Raw genomic sequence first — 12,074 nt, 5'->3', positions numbered from 1 at the left:
TCAGGTAGGCTGCCTGGTGGTTATGGATAGCCAAAGCACTGAGTCAGAGTTCTGGCATTGCACCCTGATGGATAACTATGTCTCCTCTAACTGCAATCAATCAACACCTGCCTGCCTTCCTGCTGTTTGCTTTTTAAAAATCACTCCGCTTTCCCAACCCATCCACTATGCATGCCTGCCCCCAGCATAGGCAAATGCAAGACAGAGGCTAAGTGCCCTGCTTGGCCTTGGGGCATGGGCCTCCTTTTCTAGCCCCACTCTGCATCCTAGCAGTAACTTTGTTTCTTGGTGTCTCTCTGGTGTTCTCTCAGGTAACACTGGGAGGAAGGAGGCTGAGGAGAATGACAGGGATGGAAGACAGAAAGGATGCTACTCAAAGTGTGGTCCGTGGATCAGCACCAGACTGCAATGAGGTAAGTACAGAAATTGAAAGTGTTTCAAAACTTTTACAGCAATGTGATAATGTCTATTAAATTTAATAATAAATTATTTTTTAAATAAATTGTGTATTGATTTTCACCCTTCTAGTAATTCAGTTTTATTGCATTTTACCAAAGTATTGGTGCATGTGGTTTGGAAATGTAAAAAGATAATTAAAAAAAAGCAAAACTAACTAAAATAAACCAAAAAATAGGTGTTTTGCAACAGATGGCTGCCAGCCTTGCCATGGTATCCCTGACTCTAGCATAGTAGAAAAAGCATTGACGTGGGAGGCAAAAGATCAAAAGTTCTTGTCCTGGTTCCTTCATTTCCTTAGACAAGTTGTTTAATCTCTGAGCTCCACTTTTCTCATCTATAAATGTCTCATAAGGACCACAAATCTTGGGCAAGAAGTTGCTTTACAATCTGTAAGGTACACTGTTGTTGTATTTTTTAATTTATTTATTTAAATTCAAGTTAGTTAACATACAGTGTAGTATTGGGTTTCAGGAGTAGAACCCACTGATTCATCACTTACATATAACCCCCAGTGCTCATCCCAACAAGTACCCTCCTTAATGCCCATTACCCATTTAGCCTATGCCCCCACCCACTTCCCCTCCAGCAACCTTCAGTTTGTTCTCTGTATTTAAGAGTCTCTTATGGTTTGCCCCCCTCTCTTTTTATCTTGTTTTTCCTTCCCTTCCCCTGTGTTAATCTGTTTTGTTTCTTAAATTTCACATATAAGTGAAATCATATTTGTCTTTCTCTGACTAACTAATTTCACTTAGCATAATGCATTCTAGTTCCATCCACATTGTTGCAAATGGCAAGATTTCATTCTTTTCGATCACCAAGTAGTATTCCATTGTATATATATTCACCACAACTTCTTTATCCATTCATCAGTTGGACATTTGGGCTCTTTCCATACTGTGGCTATTGTTGATAGTGCTGCTATAAACATTGGGGTGCATGTGCCCCTTCAAATCAGCATTTTTGTATCCTTTGGACCTAGTAGTGCAATTGTGAAGTCATAGGGTAGTTCTATTTTTAATTTTTTGAGGAACCTCCATACTGTTTTCCAGAGTGGCTGCACCAGTTTGCATTCCTACCAACAGTGCAAAGGGTTCCCCTTTCTCTGCATCCTTGCCAAAATCTGTTGTTTCCTGTGCTCTTAATTTTAGCCATGCTGACAGGTGTGAGGTGGTATCTCATCGTGGTTTTGATTTGTATTTCCCTGATGATGGCTGATGTTGAGCATCTTTTCATGTGTCTGTTAGGCATCTGAAATTTCTTCTTTGGAAAAGTGTTGAATCATGCCTGCTGCCCTTTTCTTCACTGGATTATTTGTTTTTTGGGGGAGGGGGACTGTTGAGTTTGATAAGTTCTTTATAGATTTTGGATACTAACCCTTTATCCAATAAGTCATTTGCAAATATCTTTTCCCATTCTGTTGGTTGCCTTTTAGTTTTGTTGATTGTTTCCTTCACTGCACAGAAGTTTTTTATCTTGATGAGGTCCCATCATTTTTGTTTTTATTTCCCTTGCTCCTGGAGACATGTCAAGTAAGAAATTGCTGCAGCCAAGGTCAGAGAGGTTGGTTCCTATTTTCTCCTCTAGGATTTTTATGGTTTCCTGTCTCACACTGAGCTCTTTCATCCATTTTGAATTTATTTTTGTGTATGGTATAACAAAATAGTCCAGTTTCATTCTTCTGCACGTCACTTGTTATGCCCAGAATTCATGATCCCCAAAGACCACTAGGGAGCCGAGTCTGAAGCAAAACCAAAAGAGCCTTTATTCCAGCTAGCTCGAGCTCAATCCCCTACCTGCACCGACGCAGTGGTGAGATACCAGGGAGAGAGAGCAAGTTTCAAAAGGACAAAGGTTTTATTGGGGCCTAGGGGCAGTTGGTGAGGTAATGGCTGTGGCCTCAGCCGATTGGCTGGGGAAGGGTCCGAGTCCTGTTAGGCAGGTGAGGAGGGGGGTTGTTACTCAAGGGGAGGAGCTGTGGTCAAGGTGAAGGACACAGAACAAGATGGAGTCGGCTGGTGTAGGCCCACACTTTCACACTGTTGAGTTTTCCCAGCACCATTTGCTTAAAGACACTGTCTTATTTCCATCTGATACTCTTTCTTTCTTTGTTCAATATTAGTTGGCCATACATTTCTGGGTTTTCTATTCTATTCCATTGATCTGTGTGTCTGTTTTTGTGCCAATACCATACTGTCTTGATGATTACAGCTTTGTAGTAGAGGCTAAAGTCCGGGATTGTGATGCCTCCTGCTTTGGTTTTCTTTTTCAACATTACTTTGGCTATTTTGGGTCCTTTCTGGTTCCATACAAATTTTAGGATTGTTTGTTCTAGCTTTGTGAAGAATGCTGGTGTTATTTTGATAGGAATTGCATTGAATGTGCAGATTACTTTGGGTAGTATAGACAAAGGTACACTGTTAAGTGAGGGATAAATCATGAGGGTGCTACCATTCTGTGGCCACTCCACACCCCTTCCATGCAAAGAGTACTGAGTACTAACAATGGTAAGAGCACAGCCTCTGAAGTCAGGATGGTTGAATTTGGACCCCACCTTCACAATTTACTAACCTCTTGGCACCTCTGTTTTCTTACCAATAAAGAAGGGAGCCTTTTAATTTCAACCTGATGGGGTTTATAGTGAGGATTAATTAGGAAGCTCTTAGAGCAACATGCAGAACAACACATCCACAATAAGTTCTAGCTAGTAGTGTGGACAAATGACATCTCTCATTTTTGTCCCCTAACTGCTACATATCTCCATCATTTGCATCTTTCATACTTCCATTATCTAGTCCCACATTTGTGCCTTTGTATTTTCTAACTGGTTACTGCTGATGTAGAAGATGTTGTTGATATGAGAGAGTTGCTCTTCCATCTAATAAACATGCTGGACTCTCATTAGTTCAAACCGTATGTCCAACTTTCTTGGACTATCTATGTAAATGATCACATCATTTGCAAATACATTCATTTTGTTTCTTCTTTAGCAATCCTTATACTTCTTATTTATTTCTAGGACTTTCCATACTAACTTGCTTCTAAAGTTTCTCCTCTTTTAAGTATAATATTTGCTGTGTGTTTTTAATAGGTACTCTTCATATGGGTGAAGGGAGTCCCTTTATTAATAATTTTAATGTATTTTAGCACAAATAGATATAGAAACCTTATAAAATGTTTTTATGCATCTACAATTTTTTTTCATTATTTTCCTCATGTGTATTAATGTGATAAATGACAGTGACAGATTTCCTGAGGCTGAACCATTCTTGCATCCTCAGGATAAACTCTACTTGAGGATGAGGCGATCTTTTTGTTTGTTTCTTTGTTATATTTTGTTTTGTTTTTAATATACTATTAGATTTAGTTAATTGTTTGTTTAGGAATTGCTCTCTATATTCTCAAGTGACATTTCCTGTAAATGTTCCCTTCTTTTTGTTGTCCCTATGCAGATTTGGCATCAGGATTATAGTAGCCTCCTAATTCAAGTGGGCACCTTTCCCACTTTTTTCCTGATCTCTGGAACAACATGTAGAGGAGAGAGATTATCTTTTCTCAGGAAGCTTGATAAAACAATCAACCTATAAAATCATCTGAAACTGGTCCTTTTGAGAAGAGGTGAGCTTTTGATCACCTTCAATCATTGGTCTATTACATGTTCCTGAGCTCACTTTTTTTTTTTCATTAAAAAAAATCAAGGTATTCACCTATTTTCTCAGGCTTTCAGCCTTTCGTGTCACAACCAGCTTTCTCCTAACATCACCCGTGCAGAACCAAGAGCTATGATTGCAAGAGGGGAGAGAATAGCAGCTTTCAGATAATTCCTTCCTGCCTTTTTATGCCCTGGGTGATCAAACCTAGTAAGAAGACCTTTGAAAAAACTCTTCCTGACCCCTGTACCACATTTAGGCAGAAAAAATTTAGGAGCTACTTTCCCAATGAGACAAAATGTCACCTTGTCACATGACGAGTCAGTACCAGCATCAGCCTCGCTCTCTCTTAAGGTTCTCTTACTTAACTGTCTCCTGTTTTTTCATTCATTCATTCACATTAACTCTGCACCACCTTCTGTAAAGGCTTTGCTGGTTTTGCTTGTCTGATGTACTGGAAGAAGAAGTATGTGATTTGTCTCTCTGAATAATGATAGCTATGAAAAGAGAGCTACAATTAGAACTGAGCCAGGTTTGTTTATTTAATGGGGACATAGTTATATCTGCTGCCCTACCACCCTAGACCTCAAGTGAAAGTTTTGGAATCCTTCTCTCTGAATTACACAGACTATGGCTCTAATTGCATTTAGGAAAAGTCATTTGTGTTCAGTCCCAGAGTTCCTTTGCTCCCTCCTTCCTCTGATTATTTGAGGATTGTTGGTGGCAGATGGTTAATGCTCTACAGTTTGTCATAAGTCCCACCCTGCTCTCCAGGCTATCCCTGACCCATGGTTATCTATATATTTCTGTGGTCAGCATCAAAGTTTTCTACATCATTCACTCTCTGAATGTAAATGCAATCTTCTCATGAGAAAAAAATAGTGAGCTTTGGGGCGCCTGGGTGGCTCAGTCAGTTAAGCGTCTGACTTCAGCTCAGGTCATGATCTCGTAGTCCATGAGTTTGAGCCCCGTGTTGGGCTCTGTGCTGACAGCTCGGACCCTGGAGCCTGCTTCAAACTCTATGTCTCCCTCTCTCTCTGCTCCTCATCTACTCGCCGTCTGTCTCTCTCTCTCTCTCTCTTAAAAATAAACATTAAAAATTTTTTATTTTTAAAAAAAAATTTTTTTTCAACGTTTATTTATTTTTGGGACAGAGAGAGACAGAGCATGAACGGGGGAGGGGCAGAGAGAGAGGGAAACACAGAATCGGAAACAGGCTCCAGGCTCTGAGCCATCAGCCCAGAGCCTGACGCGGGGCTCGAACTCACGGACCGTGAGATTGCGACCTGGCTGAAGTCGGACGCTCAACTGGCTGCGCCACGCAGGCGCCCCAAAAAATTTTTTAAAGAAGAAATAGCGAGCTGAGTCACTGGTCTGAATTCCAGTGAAAAGACACCAAAAGACAATGGTCCATCCCTAACTGACCCAGGTGCCCATGGATACCCACAGGGATAGCCTACAAGGAATCACTCTAAGTGGACATTATGGTTTCCTCTAATACCAAGCCCTGTCTATGTTGGGTTGTTGGCCTGTAGCCTGCATCATTATTTAGAAACACCGCAACTTAAAAAGATTAAACATAACTTTCTAGAGGGACATGGAAGGAGAATATCTATGTGGTAAATGACAGATAGACCAACATAGCCCAACTTTTGAGCCTTGAGAAATCCCTTCCCCCATAGTAGTCTCTTACTGTCATTCTGCGAGAAAGACTGTGATCCAAATGGCTCTTGATTCTTAACTGCCCTGAGAAATATCTCTCTCACCATGAGTCAGAGGGCTGCCTTGGACTTTCAGTTTCTTGACTGAGAAATAGACCCTTCCTTATTGATGATGATTGACAGAATTACAATTCCTTCTGGACATACTAGGCACCTGTGCCTAGGGCACAGTCTTACCCAGACCACTAGAGAAAAAACATACAGGCAATAGGAGGATGGAAGTATTGTTTCCTTTCTGTGCTTAGAATCTTTGTTTCATTTTATGGGACTTGAGGTAGACCCCAAAAGATAATTGTTGATATGATTTTATCAACAATTTAGCAGCTAGAATTCTAAAGATGGTTCCCTAAGACATCTGTTCCCAGGTTATTAAATTACACACTAATCTAGATACTACTGTAAAGGGATTTTTGCATATATAAAGTTCCAAGTCAGTTGACTAAGATTTAGAAATGATCTAGGCTGGTATGATCTAATCATAGGAGCCCTTTGGGTGCAGAGTTTTCTCTGGCTGGTGGCACAAGGGGAAGTCAAAGAGATTCAAAGTGTAAGAAAGATTCAATGTACTCTTGCTAGCTTTAAAGATTGAGGGACCTATGTGCATGGACAAAAGAATGAACTCTAGGAGATGAGAACAGTCCTTGACTGACACCCAGCAAAGAAACTGGGACAGCCATCCTGCAACTGTAAGGAAATGCACTGTGCTAGCAACCTGAATGAGCTTGGTAGAAGATTTTTCCCAGAAGTCCCAGATAAGAGCCTAACTTGGCTCACACATTGATTTATGAGACCCCAATAAGAGCACTTAGTTAAGCTTTCCTGACCCAAGGAAACTATAACGGAATAAATGTGTATTGTTTTCAGCTGCTAAGTTTTCGGTCATTTGTTACACAGCCATAGAAAACATACAGGACATCTAACCAGTTCCCTAAAAGTGTCAAGCCTGTATCCCAACCCTCTGCATGCATGAGAACAAGGTGGGCACAGAGAATTTATACCCTACACAGGCCCCTGTTCCCTTCTCCAGCCCTGAGCTGAACTTCTCTTACACAACTTCTCTCACTGGCTGAGGCCTTAGTGTGGCCTTCTGGTTGCTGTGGTGCTAAGGACAGGCTAACTCAATCCACTTGCAGAAAGGATATTTGTCAGCCTGGTAGGAACAATCCTTGATATTTTCATAAAGCTGGGTACAAAGCACTTCCATAGTCATTATTTCATGGAATCTTCACAATAACCCCCAATAGTAGAAACAATCATGTCCCCGTTTCCCAGATGAAAAAATGAGGCCCAAAGAGAGCAAATAACTGCCTCAAGGTTAGAGAGCTAGCATGGGAAAAGTCTCTGCCACTTAACACAATTTACTTTTTGTAACTATTTATGGATTCTTCCATCAGTGGATTGCAAGGCCTTGGTGAAACATGATCATCAAGGTTGCTTCTCCTCGTGTGTGTCTGAACTAAAGGAGTAAAGACACTAGGGAACCTAATGAATAGTGATGTATTTATAATTATCTGAAGATTCATAATCTGCCCCATGTTGTGCCTTTGGCTTGTAAGTCTCTTTGCCACATGGTTCCTGTTATTGTTAATTTTATGTGTCAACTTGACTGGGCCACAGGGTGCCCAGATATCTTGTTAAACCTTATTTCTGGGTGTGCCTGTGAGGGTGTTTTCAGAAGTGATTAGCATTTGAATCCCTGGACTGAGTAAAGAAGCTCATCCTTCCCAATGTGTGGGCTTTATCCAATCCACTGAGGATTTGAATAAAACAAAAAGGCAGGGGAAGGAGAGAAGTTTGCACTTTCTGCCTGACTACTGAGATAGAACATATTGGACTTCATCATTGGCCTTGTGGTTCTCAGGCCTTTGGAACTACGACACTGGCTTTCCTGGGTGTCCAGATAGCAGATGGAAGATTATGAGACTTCTCATCCTCCATTAGCATGTGAGACAATTCCTCATAATTAATAAACAAATAAATAAATATTCCTTATTGATTCTGATTCTCTGGAGAACACTAATTCAGTTATCTTCCTCATTTCCTTCAAATCTTTGCTCAGTAGGGCCTTCTCTGACCACTTTATCTAAAATTTCAATGCCCCCTCAATGCTATCTCCTGCTTTATTTTTCCCTATTTTCCCTATTTTCCTCCTATTGTTTCCCTATTGCAATTATCATCATGTGATGTCCTATACATTTTATTTATTTCTTTATTGTCTATCTCTTTAACAACAAGGATTTTTGTCTGTTTTGTTGATTGTTTTATCACTAGCACTCAGCATATTGCCTGACATAAAATAAGTGCTCAATGAATTTTATGATGATGATGATGATGATGATGATTAGAGAGAGCTAGGATGTAATATAGGTATAATATAGGTATATATATATATATATATAAAGTCAACCCCAATCTTCTTATATGGTCACCATGGCCACTCTCGCTCTCTGTAGGGACAGAGACTTTGTCAAGAATCAATCTGTTGGTCTCCTTTTCTTTGGGGACAAAGTGGCCCCCAAGAATGTAGAGAAAGGCTGCTTCTGTCCTAGACCCTCCATTCTCTGAACCAGGACTAACTGCAGTACCATCTGCTCTCCTGTCTTTATGGAAAGTAATTTGTCCAAATGATGTCTCAGATCCCAAGAGAAAAGATCCTATCTGCCTAATAAGCTGGGATTCATTTATACCAAAGGGAACACAAGTGGCAGCTTCATCCTGATCTCTGTAATTTATTTAAAACTTAAACTTATCCTAATGTAAAAGATATAATTGTACCACCTGAAGTGGCTGAGATATATCAAGTGTGGGACATCTCCCTGTAGCCAAAATAGTCCCTCAATAAATAATTGTAATACCTCTTCCCATTAGCAGAGTCTTTAGGACAAGAGGCTGGACCAATCAGGGCAGCTCAGATCTTCCCAGCGGGGTGGGACAAAAGTAGAGGCTTCCCAATCCTCTGGGCCTCCCACTTGGTCATAGTATATCCTAGACTGTGTGTAGGAACCAGAGTTGGGAAACCTATCTAGGGCATACAAGGCCTTTGACTGGTGTAGCTGTGCAGCTTCTAAGGCAGGGTCTACAATGAGAGAGGTTCACAGAAGGCCTTGACTAAAGAGAGGTGTGGGATTACATGGAGAGTGAGATGGAAGTGCTTCTGGAAAGATATGATGTTGCCACGCATACTTGTATTAAAACAGCTGACATGTTAAGGGTGTTTTTTTTTTTTTTTAAGAACACTACAATGTCCAAACACCCAGTACATAGCTTTGCATAATATCATGTGCCCTACCGGGATACAACCTCATTCTGGCCTGATTCCTAATCTCCAGCCACACAACATACACACTTATATATGCACACAAACATACATACAAATAAACACACACACTCACACACACACACACACACACACATATACACACACATACACACACATTGCTGTTTCACCTTCCATCCTTGGTCTTAATCCTTGCCTTACCTCACGTGATTCCAGCTTCTGCCTGGGTACCTTTCCATTCACCAGTGAATGTAAAGAAACAAGTTATTTTCCACCACCAGAAAATGGAAGTCCAAGCTGCATTTGGATCTTTAGAGTGTTCTGTCACTCTTCAACTGGAAACTCTGTTTGCATAATGTTTTCCTTTAAAAGGAGAGAACTATGGCAGCCTTTTATTTCAAACAAGTCAAGATTAGTAAAAATTAGAACCCAGACACAAGTAATTCATGCCTCATCATCTCTAATACCAAGGAATTAGACACAATCTAGGTGTTAGACAATATGGGCATAGATAAGAAAGTTGTTGTACATCATTTCCAAAGAGTATTATGCAGCCATTAAAAATGATCATAATGGGGGCATCTGGGTGGCTCAGTCGGTTGAGCGTCTGAATTTGGCTCGGGTCATGATCTCTCCATTCATGAGTTTGAGCTCCACGTCAAGCTCTGTGCTGACGCCTGGAGCCTGGAGCCTGCTTTGAAATCTGTGTCTCCCCTTCTCTCTGGCCCTCTCATGCTCTGTCTCTCTGCCTCTCGATAATAAATAAATGTTAAAAAATTTTTAAATGATCATCATGAAGATGCTGGTGATGCGGGTGGCAAAGAATTGCATAGAGAGTAGAGCAACAAGCAGGACAGGGTTTATTCACTCTCTAAGGAAAGAGAGGGTCCAGACATCTAGAGAGATGTCAGCCCTGAATTTTTATCAGGCTGGGCCTTTTAAGGGGGTTTGAAGGATGTGAGAGGGTTTTGGCTGTGCCCTTGGGGGGGTGTTGGGAAGAAGTCACCTCTTGGCCAGTTAGAGCAAGACATGTTAGAGCAGCAGATTTTTCAAGAGACTCTGGGGCTCATCTGAAATGTGGATTGTGGTCTAGCTAGAGAAGAATATGTTTTGTAGTTGGGGTCTACTTTCCAAGAATGAAGGGCACTGTGACCTAGAGAAACAGAGTTAGGGCTAAGTGCAGACACCTGTGCATTTTGTCTGCCAGTGTCTTGGGGTAGGCTTTGAATAGATTCGTTTCAGAAGACAATGTTGCAACATGGAAAGTGCTTACACTTTAATGGTAAGTGGAAAAGGTTGCATATAAGACTAATTATAGCAATGCAAAAAATAATACATACATGTGGCCAAGGCCTGGGAGGCAATGTGGACTAAAAAAAATAAGCTCTTATGAACTACCATGTGGGAATTATGGACTGTTTTTCTTTGCAAATTTCCTATAATGTTATTTAATAGTATTATAATGTTGTTGTTATAGTAAATAATAGCCAAGAAGAAGAAAGTTCAGCCTGAAGTCTTCAGTTGACTACAGCTGTGTGGACCAGAACTATCATAGAGAGGCTTTCCTCACTGTCCATGAAGACAACTATGGGGACAGACACCATGGAACACAGTCTATGCTAGTTCTCCCCTGTCAGCTCCCCATCCATGTGCAGACTCTGTCCTGTGCACTTCAAGGGAAGGACCTTGAAAGCAGGCCAGACCTCTGTACCAGAGGCAAAGGGACCGATTTCAAACATTGCTGTTATTTCTGCATAGGGAAAGTACCTGATGACTCCCTGCATCCTCCACAGTACCTTGTTCAGCACACAGGAGCTATTAAATATATAGCTTAGAATTATTATCATGATTTTTCCCTCTCCCTCTCCCTTCCCAACCAAAATAAGATACTTGTTGTCCTTTGGTATTTCCCATCTCAGTGACATCTTACCCATAGGAATGGCCAAAGGCACTCACCCTTGCCTCCTTCTTCCACATCCCCTCATTCAATCCCTCACTGAGTCCTGTAAATCCTGTCTCATTAAAATTTCTCAAATCTCTCTTACTTCTTTCCATCTCCACTGCTACTGCACAGTCTAGACCTCTATCATTTCACACCTGCACTACAAACTAATGAGTTGCAAAGCCTCCAGCACCAACCTCATCCTTTACACAAGTTGTGCTAGAGCTTTCCTGGCCTGACAGTGGTGGTCAGGGAAAATGCATGACAAGGGAGAGGGGAGCACTTAGGATTGTGTACCCATGGTCTCAAGTCCCCAGAAGAAGCAGGGCATTGTGGGAAATGTCAACAGCCTTGGCAACTTCCATTAAAATGGTTCCCATGTTGTTGGCATTTCCTGCAGGGCCTTAGTCTGTCAGGGACTCCAGGACCCCACTGCAGGATGACTCATCTAGTATTCAGGATGAAAAGATATGAACTTTTATTCAGCTTTGTTTAGGTATTATCTCATCATTTCCCTTTATATTTAGGTGTGTTCATGTACACAGTATATTCAGTTTAGTTGTACATGTTGTATATATTTTGGGTAGATGTTTTTGAAAATATTTCATTGACATAGAACAGGTAACCAAAAATATTGACTATGAACACTAGCCACCATTTAGATATTTCTAAAATATTTTTTTGATTGAATCACTCTTCTGCTTAAAACCCTTCAATGGTTTTTCACTGCCTGCAGTATAACATGCCTTTATGACCTAGTCCTGCTGACTATTCCAATATTATGTGCCATTAGCCCAGGAGCCACTTCTTTAGCTCCTAGGACCATCAAGCGTCCCAGAGGGGGCTACTTTAAGCTTTTGTAAGGACTGATCCAATGGTGTGCTGGAGCCAGTTCATCGGTCCTGACAGCTCATTGTATGCATCTCTTCTCAACCACACATCCAGTGATGTCAAGCTGGTAGCTTGAAATGAGCCATGGTGTAATTATTTACAGTATAGAAATTGAGGGAAAAACTATAATTAGAGAT

This window comes from Prionailurus bengalensis, chromosome X (assembly GCF_016509475.1).
Source record: "Prionailurus bengalensis isolate Pbe53 chromosome X, Fcat_Pben_1.1_paternal_pri, whole genome shotgun sequence".
Classification (NCBI taxonomy): Eukaryota; Metazoa; Chordata; class Mammalia; order Carnivora; family Felidae; genus Prionailurus; species Prionailurus bengalensis.
The sequence above is the reverse complement of the archived record's forward strand: the minus strand, read 5'-3'. Positions refer to the sequence as shown.